The following is a 15,012-nucleotide window of genomic DNA, read 5'->3' as shown; positions in this document are numbered from 1 at the left end:
GCATAATGTTTTTTTCTTTCTTTTCTTTTCTTTTCTTTTCTTTTCTTTTCTTTTCTTTTTTCTTTTCTTTTCTTTTCTTTTCTTTTCTCTCTTTTCTTTTCTCCTCTCCCCTCCTCCCCTCCCCTCCCTTCTCCCTCCCCCCTCCCCCCTCCCTTCCCCCCTCCCCATCCCTCTCCCTCTTACCTCCCCTCCCCTCCCCCTCCCCATCCCTCTCCCTCTTACCTCCCCTCCCCTCCCCCTCCCCATCCCTCTCCCTCTTCCCTCCCCTCCCCTCCCCCCTCCCCATCCCTCTCCCTCTTCCCTCCCCATCCCTCTCCCTCTTACCTCCCCTCCCCTCCCCCCTCCCCATCCCTCTCCCTCTTCCCTCCCCTCCCCCCTCCCCATCCCTCTCCCTCTCCCTCTTCCCTCCCCTCCCCCCTCCCCATCCCTCTCCCTCTTCCCTCCCCTCCCCTCCCCCCTCCCCATCCCTCTCTCTCTTCCCCTCCCCTCCCCCCTCCCCATCCCTCTCCCTCTTCCCTCCCCTCCCCCCTCCCCATCCCTCTCCCTCTTCCCTCCCCTCCCCTCCCCCCTCCCCACCCCTCTCTCTCTTCCCCTCCCCTCCCCCCTCCCCATCCCTCTCCCTCTTCCCTCCCCTCCCCTCCCCTCCCCTCTCCTCCCCTCCTTTCCTCCTTTCCTTCCTTTTCTCTCTCCCTACCCCCCGCCCTCTCTCTCTCTCTCTTTCCTTCCTTCTTTTTTTTTTTTTTTTTTTGACGGGTTTCACTCTGTTGCCCAGACTGGAGTGCATGGTTGCAATCTCGACTAGCTACAGTCTCCGCCTCTCCGGTTCAAGCGCTTCTCCTGCGTCAGCCTAACGAATAGTTGGGATTACAGGCACGTGCCACGCTTCCAGCTAATTTTTGTATTTTTGGTACAGATAGGGTTTCGCCATGTTGGCCATGCTGGTCTCGAACTCCTGACTTCAAGTGATCCACCCCCCCACCCCCCTTGGCTTCCCAGAATGCTGGGGTTATAGGCGTGAGTACCCATGCCTGGCCCTGGGCCTAGTGTTTCTCAAGCAGCCATGAGAAGCTTCTGTGAAGTGACTTTTAAGCCTTTGAGGGAATTACATAATGGTCTCCATCTTATGTTAGTTTCCTCATGAGATGGGCCGGGGTCTCCGCAGACAGTGTTAACCTTTCTTTTGCCTCAATTTCCATACTGCTGTTCCAACTCTCCTGTCTGCCTCTCCTGCAGGCTGTAGCAAGCACCCTAGGACAGAACCATAATCAAAATTTCCCCCATTTAAAAAAGTGTGGTAAAACATACACAACATAATATTTACCACCTTAATTATTAAGTGGATAGTTCAGTGACATTAAATACATTCATGCTATTGAGCAACCACCCATCTCCAAAACCTTTCATCTTGTAAAACAAACTCTGTACTCACTAAATGTTAACTCTCTGTCCTTTCTTTCCCCAGGTCCTGTCAACCACCATTCTACTTTCTGTCTCTGTAAGTTTGGCTACTCTAGGTATCTCGTATGAGTAGAATCATACAGTATTTGTCTTTTTGTGTCTGGCTTATGTCACTTAGCATAATGTCGTCCAGGTTCATCCATGACATAGCCTGTGCTGGAATCTCTTTCCTTTTTAAGACTGAACAATATTCCATTGTATGTATACACCTTGTGTCTATCCATTCATCTGACGATGAACAGTTGAGTTGCTTCCACATTTCTGTAATCCATCTTTATAGCCATACGTCTTCCAACAAAATGTTTTGCTCATTACTCAGGATAATTATTGAACTGAAGAAATCAATACAATACATAAGTGGTAGTAACTTAAAATAGTTTTAAGTCATTGATGTAGCACACATTCCAAACCAGCACTGGTTGTCAACGGCAAAATACACCTTAGCCTCCTTTTCCTGGGGATAATAATGTAGTAAAGATCGCTCTCTACCAGAAAAAAATCGAAGTTACAAGCCTATTGAGAATGAGGACTCCATATTGCTATTATAAAAGACAGTCTGGGGCTGCCTCCCTTTCATGAGGCAGTAGTTCCTGCGGTCCTTTCACTTCAGGGGCTCATCCTCTACTCTGTCTTTTTGGAGGTGCTGAGCCTGACTCCTCCTGGGCACCCAGAGTTGACAACTCTTTCAGAGACTCAAGTTAAATAAATTTACTCATAGAAACTGCTGCATAATCTGGAATGCTGATTTACTCATGATGAAATGTAATAGTGTTAAACATAATTTTTCCCATAGACAAACCTACAGGAGAAGCCATATTATCACAGGATGTTGCTTGTTAAACTTGGATCAGAACAAACAAGGATAGATTAAAAATTAATGATGTAATCATGAGGCTTGGTATCTCCACAGTATAGGGATATTTGCATTCAAGAGAATGAATTATTTCTGTTCATAGGTCGGGGTACCTTCTCCCCTAGACAGTGCAAGAGATCCTTCTCACCTTTTGTTTTCTGACAGTTCCCGACATCTGCTGTTGGCTAACCCTTTTTTGTTAACGCAGTCAATTCTCAGGCAATGAGTTAAAGTAGATTGAAGCTTTGTTCATTACACTTACATTCTAAGCATGCCTCCCAGTACCCTAGTCAATCATTTCTTATGTTTAGTTTCTAAGGTGCCAAACTTCTGCAGTATGTGTTAGTTTTGTTTACTGAACTCTCACAGGGTCGTATTGGGCCATGACTTGGTAGGGGGAGAGAGAACAGTATGTTAGTGTAAATATAAAAACTCTAGGATTCTAATCAGTTAAAAATGACCAATTATAGTCCTACTTTTCAGTTATTGAGGATCAGTGTATGGAGCATATATGTGTATTGTGAACACCTGACCTCCTCAGAGTTATTGCAAATTCATATACATATTAAATAGTTTCTATAGACTGATAAGTAATAATATATTGCACAGATATACTGTCTTGCAAATTGTACAAATCCAGGAGTGATAAATATCAATATAAATTATTTCATAGAATATTACTGAATGCATGGTAATTTGGAGTGTTAAGTACACATTTTCTCAAGCTGTAGATTCAAAAAGGACACTACTCTCTTGTGAAATTTTATTTATTTAACATGCTAGGCACTGCTCTAAGCACTTAAAAAATATTAACTTGTTTAATTTTCCTAACACTCCTATGAGGTAAGTACTGTTACTATCACTATGTTACAGATAGAAAAGACAGTCTGGGGCTGCCTCCCTTTCATGAGGCAGTAGGACCTGTGGTCCTTTCACTTCAGGGTCTCCTCCTCTACTCTGTCTTTTTAGAGGTGCTGAGCCTGACTCCTCCTGGGCACCCAGAGTTGACAAGCAACTGCTGTGTAATCTAGAATGTTGATTTACTCACAACAAAAAGTAATAGCGCTAAACATATTTAGCACTGGGGGCAGAAACTGAGGGGCAGAGACGTTACTACACGTGCTGGGGTCATATAGTAAATGGAAATGCCTGGCTCAAGGGTTTGTGCTCTTTACTACTGGTCATCCCAACTTTCTGTAAAGAAAGAAGCATCTTCATGTACTAAAGGGACAGGGAACCTCTGACCTAATATATGAGAGGGCTTTAAAAATTTCATGGAAAAATGGAATTAAAAGTTGATAATTTAAAATATAAACTTGATTTCTCAACATAAGCTCCATCTAGTTCAAGACACTTTTGTAAATGATGATACCAGCCATTTAGTTCATCGATAAGGAAATGAGTGTCCAGGAATTTAACCATGTCAATGTTGTCTTTTGTGTGTATGTGTGTGACAAGGTCTCACTCTGTCACCCAGGTTGGAGGGCAGTGGTGCAATCATAGCTCGCTGCAACCTTGACCTCCCAGCAATCCTCCCAATACATTATTAACTGAAGAAAAATGGGTTCCCTTTGCAGATTCTTCTTTTATTTTTGAGACAGAGTCTTGCTCTGTTGCCCAAGCTGGAGTGCAGTGGTATGATCTTGGCTCACTGCAACCTCCATCTCCTGGGTTCAACTGGTTCTCCTGTCTCAGCCTCCTGAGTAGCTGGAATTACAGGCATGCACTACCATGTCCAGCTAATTTTTGTATTTTTAATAAAGACAGGGCTTCACAATGTTGGCCAGGCTGGTCTTGAACTCCTGACCTCAAGTGATCCACCTGCCTCGGCCTCCCAAAGTGCTGGTGTTACAGGCATGAGACACCGCACCCAGCCCAGATTTTTTAAAGAGTAGGAAACAAAAAGAAATCAGAAGTCAGATCAGGACTGTAAGGTGGATATTCAATGATTTCCCATTGAACACTTTCAAAATGGTCTTTGTTTGATGAGAGGAATGAGCAGGAATATTGTGGTAGAGAAGGACTGTCTGGTAAACCTCTCTCGGGTGTTTTTCTGCTAAAGCTTTTGCTAACTTTCTCAAAACACTCTCATAATAAGCCATTGTTATCATTGTTTGGCTCTCCAGAAAGTTACCAAACAAAATGCTTTGAGCATCCCAAAAACTGTTGCCACACCCTTTGATCTTGACTGGTCTGCTTTTGCTTTGATTGGACCACTTCCACCTCTTGGTAGCCTTAGCTTTGATTTTGCTTTGTCTTAGGGATTGTATTAGTGAAGCCATTTTTCATCTCCTGTTACAGCTCTTCAAAGAAGTGCTTCAGGATCTTGACCTCACTTGTTTCCACTGAACGCCCTGCTCTTGTCTTCAGGTGACCTGGGCATAACAGTTTTGGCCCCCATTGATTGGAAAGTTTGCTCAACTTTAATTTTTCAGTTAGAATTGTATAGGCTGAACCAACTGAGCTGTGTATGGTGTTGTCTATTAGTTGCTGGTCCTCTACAATTAGGGCACAAACAAAATAAATTTTTTCCTTGCAAAGTGATGTGGATGGTCTGCCGTTGCAGGCTTTATCTTTGACATCATCTCATCCCTTCTTAAAATGAGTTTTCTATTTGTAAAACTGCTGATTTCTTTAAGGCATTGTCCCCATAAACTTTTCATAAAGCACATCAATGATTACACCATTCTTCCACCTGAGCTTCACCATCAATTTGCTATTCTTGCTTCAATTTCAGTAGAATTCATATTGATCTGATAGGGGCTCTGGTCAAACTGATGTCTTACCCTTCTTGTGCCTCAAACTAGATCCTGTTCATACATGTTGTAACAAGTTACTATGACTATTTTGGTGGAAAAATATTTTAAAATGCATATGTAGTTTTTTTATAATACATATTTTTCATGAACTTTTTGAAAACCCCCTCATACAAACACTATGAAATAAATGCACAGCTTGAAATTTTGAATAAAAAGCAGCTACAAGCAGTTGGTGTGCAGGTTTGGAGGTGCAGCATGAAACTCAACCAGGTCTGTCCCTAAGGGGTCAGCAGAATAGATAGCTGAATATACTATGTGCCTTTTTAAAAATTATTTTTAAAATTATTATTATTATTATTTTTATTTGAGACAGAGTCTTGCTCTGTCACCCAGGCTAGAGTGCAGTGGTGTGATCTCAGCTCACTATAACCTCCAACTCCTGGGCTGAAGTGATTCTACTGTCTCAGCCTCCCAAGTAGCTGGGATTACAGGCATGTGCTACCATGCCCGGCTAATTTTCATATTTTTAGTAGAGATGAGGTTTCACTATGTTGGCCAGGCTGGTCTCAAACTCCTGTCCTCAGGTGATCCTCCCACCTCAGCCTCTCAAAATGCTGGGATTACAGGTGTGAGCCACTGCACTTGGCCTATTTTATTTTTTTATGGCAGAGCTTGCTATGTTGTCCAGGCTGATCTCAAACTCTTGGGCTCAAGCCATTCCCCCACCTTGGCCTCTCAAAGTGCCGGGATTACAGGTATGAGCCACTTCACCCAGCCTACTTTTTATTTTCATCAAACAATATATACACATAGTCTAAAAGTCAAATTGTATTCAAAAGCTTCTAATGTAAAAAAATTCTAAGTTACCACCTCCTGAGCCCCACTTCTTAGCATTTCCTTCTCACTAAAGCTGGGCACTCTCAGCATTTTTGACTGTTACTTCTATTCTTTGCTCACATATTTTTAAATAATATGCATATATTCTATATCTCTATTCAACTGTTTGTGAAATTCATTTCCTATTGTAATCAATTAGGATTTTATCTCCCTTATATATGCCATTTATCTTCCTATTGGTTAGTACACAATTCTTGCCAGGCATGATGGTTTATGCCTGTAATCCCAGCACTTTGGGAGGCTGAGGCATTTGAGACTAGCCTGACTAACATGGTGAAACCCCATCTCTACTAAAAAAGTACAAAAAATTAACTGGGTGTGGTGGCGCATGACTGTAACCCCAGCTACTTAGGAGGCTGAGGCAGGAGAATCGTTTGAACCTGGGAGGTAGAAGTTGCAGTGAGCTGAGACTGTGCCATTGCACTCCAGCCTAGGCAACAAGAGCCAAACACCATCTCAAAACAAAAAGAAAACAAACAAACAAAATATAAAAAGTCACACAATACTTTGTTAAACCAATAGTGTTTACATTACTACACTATTATCCACACATAACTATGTAATTATTATTTGTGTGACATGCCTAAATATCCCTGTAGAGATTTTTTTAAATGGAAAAGAAAATGTCTAAAATATTAAAGTGCATTGTGCATCTTGTGGAAACTCTTATGTATCTATGTATGTGTTCACTGGGTCAAATGTAAAATGTATTTTTTACCGTGTACTGAGAAAGTGTGAATGCTTTGGAGATGGATTCTTCAAAGAGGTGATCAAGTTAAAATGAGGCCAATCGGGTAGACTCTAAAGCAACCTGCCTGGTGTCTTTATATGAAGAGGAAAAGATGCCAGGGATGCGTATGCACGGAGAAAAGACCATGTGAGAATATGGCAAGAAGGCAAATACGGCTAGCCAAGGAGAGAGGCCTTGGAAGAAACCAGTCCTGTTGACACCTTGATCTTGGACTTTTGGCTTCCAGAACTGTGAGAAAATAGATTCTTGTTGCTTAACCCACTCAGTCGGTGGTATTTTGTTACAGTAGCCCTCATAGACTAATAAAGAGGGCTTGTATGTCAATGGGCATCTGGAGATGTCTAATCATTGCCTTGCCATACCTTTGACATCCTTGCCCCAGTCTTGATTTGTCTTACTCCCTTGGCAAGCGCACGCACTGGGCTAAACGCATGCCCACTAAATGCCTGTAACAATGCAGCTGAATCTGGATGGAGACTGTCAAACAAGCCAGTCAGTTTGTTGTAACTGAAATTCATGACTTTAGCTCCCAAATCTCCAGTGGGTCCTTAGTGCTTCTGGGTAATGAGACTGTGCATCCCTATTCTAACCCCTCTCCACTGTCCTCCACACAATTTCACACCACTGCCCCTCTCCACCCCTTAACACCTCCCTTCCCTTCCCCTTTCTCAATTTAGGATCTTGCTCCACTTGATTCACTGAGAAAAAACAAAACACATATTCAAGGTCAAGGGTGAGATGGAAAGTCAAACTCTGGTATTTCCTAGCAGGCAGCGAGTGAGAGAAGGAAAACAGACCCACTTCATTCATTAACTTTTCTCCAAGAAACAAAAAGCCTTGAAACTCAAGACATGAACCTCAGAGTCTTTAATCCCAAGGAAAAACAAAACTCAATTCAGGATCAAGCTCCAAAATCAAGAACCACCATTTACGGTTTCTGAAAACATAAATCACCTCTCAAAAAGCTACTGGGAGAAAGGGATGAATTCCCCGCAAGTTGCTGGTGAGTAGGACACCAAATCCAATTTTTTAAATCAATTACAAAGCCTCAAAATATGCCATTTTAATTGCTTTTAATTAGCCAAGCTATGTCACTTAGATCCAGTTATGGCTGCTCTACCTCAAGAGAAGATTCACCCCTTACTCCTTCACCTCCTGCCATCCTAGTTACAGTGAGGCTTTCCTCAAAAGAACCTCCTCTTCCTCTTTCAAAAACAATAAAACAAAAAACTCCCACTGTTCAAAATTACTCAGTTAATTAAAGTCAATAGCCCTGTAGTAACTGTGGCATTAGACTTTAACACACTACATTCTTGTGCCTTGAGAATAAAAAAACAGTTTAGGTTAAGCCTCTCATTCCCTTTATTTGTTTATTTTTATTCATTTATGTATTGGTTTTGAGACAGAGTCTTGCTCTGTCACCCAGGCTGGAGTACAGTCGGCTCACTGCAACTTCCGCCGCCCACATTCAAGTGATTTTCCTGCCTCACCCTCCCTAGTAGCTGGAATTTCAGGCGTGTGCCATGACACCCAGCAAATTTTTGTATTCTTTGTACAGACAGAGTTTTGTCATGTTGGCCAGACTGATTTTGAACTCCTAACCTCAGGCGACCCGGCCTCCCAAAGTGCTGGATTACAGGTGTGAGCCACCATGCCCCGCCTCATTCCCTTTAAATATTTGCAGTGTGCTACAATGGAAAAATCTCCTGGAATTTATCAGATCCTCAAATAAGAGAAATGCCTCCTCTCCCTGAAATTCTCCAAGAATTGTTAAAAGCGTACCACTTCTCAGTAACTCAGAAGAAAGGTGAGCATCATCTTTGACCTTTGGTAGATTTGTCAATTCAAGTTCTGTGCATATGCCACACTAAATGCTGGGCCTGTAGAGGTGAGCAAGACCACAGTGGTCAGGAAAGGCTTCCTGGAGGAATTGAAAGCAGAGACTCTTAAGATAGAAGTTGACTGGAATAAGTATCAGAGGTGGGCAGGAAGATTGGCAGGGCTAGAGGAAGAAGGACTAGAGCAAAGAATCAGTGTCAGAAAGCAAATTGCCAAAATATCTCACAACTTCTTAATTCACTCATGTAGTGGATTGAATGGTGGCCTCCCCAAAATATATGTCCATCTCCCAGAACTTGTAAACATGACTTTATTTGGAAAGGTTTTTGGAGTTGTAATTAAGAATCTCAAGATGAGACGATACTGGGTTATACAAGTTGACCCTAAATCCAATATCGAGGTGTCATTATAAGAGATACACAGAGGAGAGACACATAAGGAAGAGGCGATAATATGAAGACAGAGGCAGAGACTGGAGTGATGCAGCCACAAGCCAAGGAATGCCTGCAGCTGCCTGAAGCTGGAAGAGGCAAGGAAGGACTCTTCCCTAAAGCCTTTGAAGGAGGATAGCTCTGTTAATACCTTAATTTTGGGACTTCTTGCCTCTGCAACTGTGAGAGGAAACATTTCTGTTGTTTCTAACCATGCAGGTTGTGGTAATTTATTATAGCAGCCCTAGAAAACCAATATAAGATGAAAAAAAGTCTAGTTTGAATGAGCAAAACTTCTCAAATTATTCTAAGAAAATACAGGTTCATTTTATCCTAGTACATATAACAAATCTCTCAGTGTTCTTGGGTGCCTGGAGAGATGAATAAACTAAATGCATTTACATTAGCAGCATCAATTTGTACATCATGAGCTAAAACATTAAAAACATTTTGTGGGTTTTTTTTTTCAACCCCACCTGCCTCCTACATCTCCCAGAGGCTCCTCATTTTGTGTTCTTAAGTAAAAGTCCAGGTTATGAAATAAAAGCTAAAGAGATCTCAGAAGTCATCTGATCTAGCCTGATCCCAATCTGTGATCAAACCCTTTCTGGTAGAGGGGAGGTGGCTACCTCACATCAGCCAATTTTATTTATTATAAGCCCAAATGTTCCGCAAGATAGTTTTCACATATTGAGCACTAACTCTGTCTTCTGAAGTCATAAACAAAACATTTGGGCCAGGCACAGTGGCTCACACCTATAATCCCAGCACTTTGGGAGGCCAAGGCAGGCAGATCACAAGGTCAGGAGTTCGAGACCAGCCTGGCCAGTATGGTAAAACCCTTGTCTCTACTAAAAATACAAATATTAGCCAGCTGTGGTGGTGTGTGCCCATAGTCCCAGCTACTTGGGAGGTTGAGGCAGAAGAATTGCTTGAACCCAGGAGGCGGAGGTTGCAGTGAGCTGAGAGCACGCCACTGCACTCTATCCTGGAAAATAAGAGTGTAACTCCATCTCAAAATAAAACAAAACAAAACAAAAAACATTTAATCTGTATTTCAAGGTTTTTTTAGCCGTAATTTATTAAGGTATTTTTTTCTTATAAAAGTTTTATATATACATGTATACTTTTATTACTTTTTAAAATTTTCTAGATTTTCTCTGATGCATTTTAAAATACTTTCTAGGTTTTCTATGATGCATATATATATATATATATATATATGCATCATAGACAATATATTTTTTATATTTATATGTTTTATATTTCTAGATTTTCTATGATGCATTATATATATATGCACATATATATATCATAGAAAATCTATAAATATATTTTAAAAATCACCTGTTAGCCTACCATTGAGAGACACACATTGTTAACATTTTGACTTATTTCATCTCCAATTTTTAATCTTTTCACCCATGTAATCAACCCTCGTTCCTTCAGTAATACCTCATTTAAAAGGGTTTCAAAACTTTTCATCAACTTGATCATCCTCTGTTTCACACATTCTAGTTTGCCCTTCATAAAATTCTAGTTTGCAGGTCCAGTATGACTAGGGCTACAGGAAAAGAAACTTTTCTTAAGGTCTGGGGAATCACTGTAATGAAGCTGAATGATCAGAGCCTTCATAAAATGACTAACCTCAGTTCAAGTACTGGTTCTAATGATTTACTATCTCTGCATTTCAGCTTCTCTGTCTATAAAATGGGGAAATGAGGCGTGGTGGCTCAAGCCTGTAATCCCAGCACTTTAGGAGGCCGAGGCAGGTGGATCATGAGGTCAGGAGTTCGAGACCAGCCTGGCCAACATGGTGAAACCCTGTCTCTACTAAAAATACAAAAAATTAGGGAGTGGTGGTGTGTGCCTGTAATCCCAGCTACTCAGGAGGCTGAGGCAGGAGAATCACTTGAACCCAGGAGGCGGAGGTTGCAGTGAGCGGAGATTGTACCATTGCACTCCAGCCCCGGCAACAGAGCAAGACTCTGTCTAGAAAAAAATATATATATATTTTTTTAAATTAAAAAATAAAATTAAATGGGGAAATGAAGTTTCCCCCATTTTTGCTGGAAGGCATAGAGGGATGTATGTAACATGCTTGCTGCATGGTATGTGCAAATAAACAATTACAGAAGTGGGTAATCTTTATGGAACCATGTATTGTTTCATACTCTATAGGTACAGTTGTTATCCCTGTCTTACAAGGACACTGAGACACAGAGAGGTTAGGTCATTCATCTAAGATCACATATTGGAAGGTGGCAGCAGCCAGGTAGTCTAAAGTCAGGGCTAGTATTCTTCACCACTACACCACAATGTCCAGCAACTATCATCAGAATTACTGTACTTCTTTCAGTGTATCTCAATGGGTTGGATAAGTAATAGAATAAATAACAAACATTAATACATTTATATAGTGGAATACTATACAGTAACAAAAAGGAATGAGCTACCAAAGCTACCTTAAGACATGGAAGAATCTTAAATGTGTATTGCTAAGTGAAACAAGCCAATCTGAAAAGGCTAAATCCTAGGTGATTCCATTTATATGACATTCTGGAAAAGGCAAATCTATGGAAATAGTAAACAGATCAGTGGTTACCAAGAAATCAGAGGATGAGGGGACTTGAGTAGGCGAAGCACAGACGATTTATTTAAGGTAGGAAAACTATTCTGTATGATATTGTAATGGTAGATACATGAAACCATGCATTTATAAAAACCCATATTACCTTATAGCACAAAGGATGAACCTTAATGTATACAAATTAAAAAAATTATTTAGGAAGTTTGATAACCCCAGGATGGAATGCAGAATGTGAAAAAAGAATCTAACTATATTATAAATGTTTAATCCCCTGAAGGAGGGGAAGAAAAAATTGCAGACAAGGAGAGAAGTCTAGAATGATCCATGTGGCACTGAATTAGATCAGTATGAACTCTTGTATGGCTTAACATAGGTACACATGGCTACAAATAGAAATATTTATGGACGTGTGTCTATACAGTGATTAGTATACACACATGTATCTCTTTGCTTTTAATTACCCAGGGTCAAGGAATCCTTCATAACAATGCAAATAAACTATAAAGGATTCCTTGAACCTGGGTAATGAAAAGAAAAGACATTTATTTGGCTCACAGTTCTGTGCGCTGTACAAAAAAACATAGCAAGAACATCTCCTTTTTTTTTTTAAGTTTTAACAATATTTAAATAGTAGAGATGGGGTCTTGCTACGTTGGCCAGGCTGGTCTCAGTCCCCCTGTCTTGGCTTCTCAAAATGCTGATATTATAGGCATGAGCCACTATACCCAGCCAAACATCTGCTTCTGGTAAAGGCTTCAGGGAGCTTCCAATCATGGCAAAAGGGGAAGGGGGAGCAAGTGTGCCACATACTGAGGGAGGAGGAGGCGAGAGAGAGGAGGTGCCAGGCCTTTTTATGACAATCACATCTTGAGGTAACTAACAGACCAGGAGCTCACTCATTACCAGGAGGACTACACCAAGAAGTTAATGAGGGATCCGACACATGATCCAAACACCTTCCCCGAGGCCCCGCCTTCAACACTGGGGATCAAGTTTCCGCAGAGATTTAGAGGGAATGAATATCTAAACTATATCAGAGTCTGGACGCAGTGGCTCAGGCCTGTAATTCCAGCACTGTGGGAGGCTGAGGTGGGTGGATCACCTGAGGTAAGGAGTTCAAGACGAGCCTGGCTAACATGGGAAAAACTGGTCTCTACTAAAAATACAAAAAATTAGCCGGGCGTGGTGGTGTGCGCCTATAATCCCAGCTACCCGGGAGGCTGAGGCAGGAGAACTGCTTGAACTCGGGAGGAGGTTGCAGTGAGCCTGAGCAGAGATTGTGCCACTGCACTCCAGCCTGGGCAACAAGAGCTAGACTCTGTCTCAAAATAACATAAAATAAAATAAAAAACTGTATCAGAGATCAGGGGTGAGGGAACAACTTACAGAGGAGGAGGCTGACAACACTACTTCAGCTTCATGATCAGGGAAGACAGAGAAAAGTCACGTTGATAGTAAATACCTGTTACAGACTGAATTGTGTCCCCTTCCCAGTACCCATGAATGGGACTATAGCTGGAGACAGGGCCTTTCAGTAAGCAATAAGTTAAAGTGAGGCCGTTAAGGTCCTTATTGAAGCTGCTGGTGTTCTTAAAAGAAGAGGAAATTAGGACACAGAGAGAGAGAAACCCTAGGAAGCTGGATGCGTGGAGAAAGAGCCACATGAGGACACAGTGAGAAGGCAGCCATCTTCGCAATAAGAAGAGAGGCCTGGGAATAAACCGGTTCTGCAGATTTTAGATTTCCAAACTCTAGAACTGTGAGAGAACAAATTTCTGTTGTTTAAGATACGCAGTTGCTGGGCGAGGTGGCTAACGTCTGTAATCCCAGCACTTTGGGAGGCTAAGGAGGGTGGATCACCTGAGGTCAGGAGTTCAAGACCAGCCTGGCCAACAGAGTGTAACTCCATCTCTATTAAAAATAAAAAAAATTAGCTGGGTGTGGTGGCAGGTGCCTATAATCCCAGCTACTCAGGAGGCTGAGGCAGGAGAATTGCTTTAAGCCAGGAGGCAGAGGTTGCAGTAAGCCAAGATCACGCCAATGCACTCCAGCCTGGGCAAGAAGAGCGAAACTCAGCCTCAAAAAAAAAAAAAAAAAAAAAGACACAGCAGTCTGTGGTATTTTGCTGTGACAGCCCTAGCTGACTAACACCAGCACTCTTGACAGGATGTGATGGAAATGGCACTTTACCTCTGTCTTCCTCCAAACTCATAACTCCATCAGATAAATCCCAAGTGAAGGGCTTTCTACAAAACACCTGACCCATACTCTTCAAAATATTCAAGGCCATTAAAAACAAGGACGCTCCGAGAAACTGTCATAGCCAAGAGGAGCCAGAGGAGACACTATGACTAAAGGTAATATGGTGTCCTGAATGAGATGCTGAAACAGAAAAGCAACATTAAGCAAGAACTAAAAAATTCTGCAAAAAAGCATTGACTTCAGTTAATAATAACATATCAATATTGGTTTCTCTTTCTTCCCTTCTTCCTTCCTTCCTTCTTTCTCTCTTTCTTTCTCTTTCCTTTCTTTTCTTTCTTTCTCTCTCTCTCCCTCCCTCCCTCCCTCCCTTCCTTTCTTTCTCTCTCTCTCTCTCTCTCTCTCTCTCCTTCCTTCCTTCCTTCCTTCCTTCCTTCCTTCCTTCCTTCCTTCCTTCCTTCCTTCCTTCCTTCTTTCTTCCTGACAGAGTGTCACTCTGTTGCTCAGGCTGGAGTGCCAGTGATGTGATCTCGGCTCACTGCAACCTCCACTTGCCAGGTTCAAGCAGTTCTCCTGCTTCAGCCTTCCAAGTAGCTGGAATTACAGGCATGTGCTACCACGCCCATCTAATTTTTGTATTTTTAGTAGAGACTGGGTTTCACCATGTTAGCCACGCCGGTCTCAAACTCCTGACCTCAGGTGATCTGTGAGCCTTGGTCTCCCAAAGTGCTGGGATTACATGTGTGAGCCACCATGCCCAGCCCAGTGTTGATTTCTTAATTGTAACAGATGTATTAAATTATTGTAAGGAGTTACTAATGGGGGAAACTAGTATGAGACAGTTGGAAACTTTACTATCTTCACAATTTTTTCCCAGGATGGAGTGCAGAATTTTTTTCATCTCACTGCAGCCTCGACCTCTCTGCAGGTGATCCTGCCACCTTAGCCTCCCCAGGTAGCTAGGATTACAGTTATGGGCCACCACACCTGGCTAATGTTTTTGCATTTTTTTTTTTTTGTAGGACATAATTTCGTTATGTTGCCCACGCTTGTAAAACTATTCTAAAAGAAAAAATTTATTTGAAAAAATCTTTGTTTTTTCAGATGCATTACCACTAAATTCTATTTAGATATTCAACAATGTTTTCAGCATAATAACTATGTAATTGCTGCTCAGACAGAGGTGATAATTTCTTTCCTATACAGCTTTTAGTTCTTCCAGTAATTTCTATTCC

The 15,012-nt window shown here is 41.7% G+C and overlaps 1 long non-coding RNA gene across 1 annotated transcript in view; it reads right to left on the bottom strand.

Moving 5' to 3' along the window:
- Positions 1-772: 772 nt before the first annotated feature.
- Positions 773-15,012, bottom strand: part of LOC103791597 (uncharacterized) — a 72,692-nt gene continuing 58,452 nt past the window's right edge. Inside the window, exon 4 of the long non-coding RNA XR_008480224.2 lies at positions 773-1,248. This is a non-coding gene — a long non-coding RNA (uncharacterized LOC103791597). The remainder of the gene's footprint in view (positions 1,249-15,012) is intronic.

Source organism: Callithrix jacchus, chromosome 1 (genome assembly GCF_049354715.1).
Source record: "Callithrix jacchus isolate 240 chromosome 1, calJac240_pri, whole genome shotgun sequence".
Lineage (NCBI taxonomy): Eukaryota > Metazoa > Chordata > Mammalia > Primates > Cebidae > Callithrix > Callithrix jacchus.
Note: the sequence above shows the minus strand (reverse complement) of the source record. Positions and strands in the feature narration are given on the sequence as shown.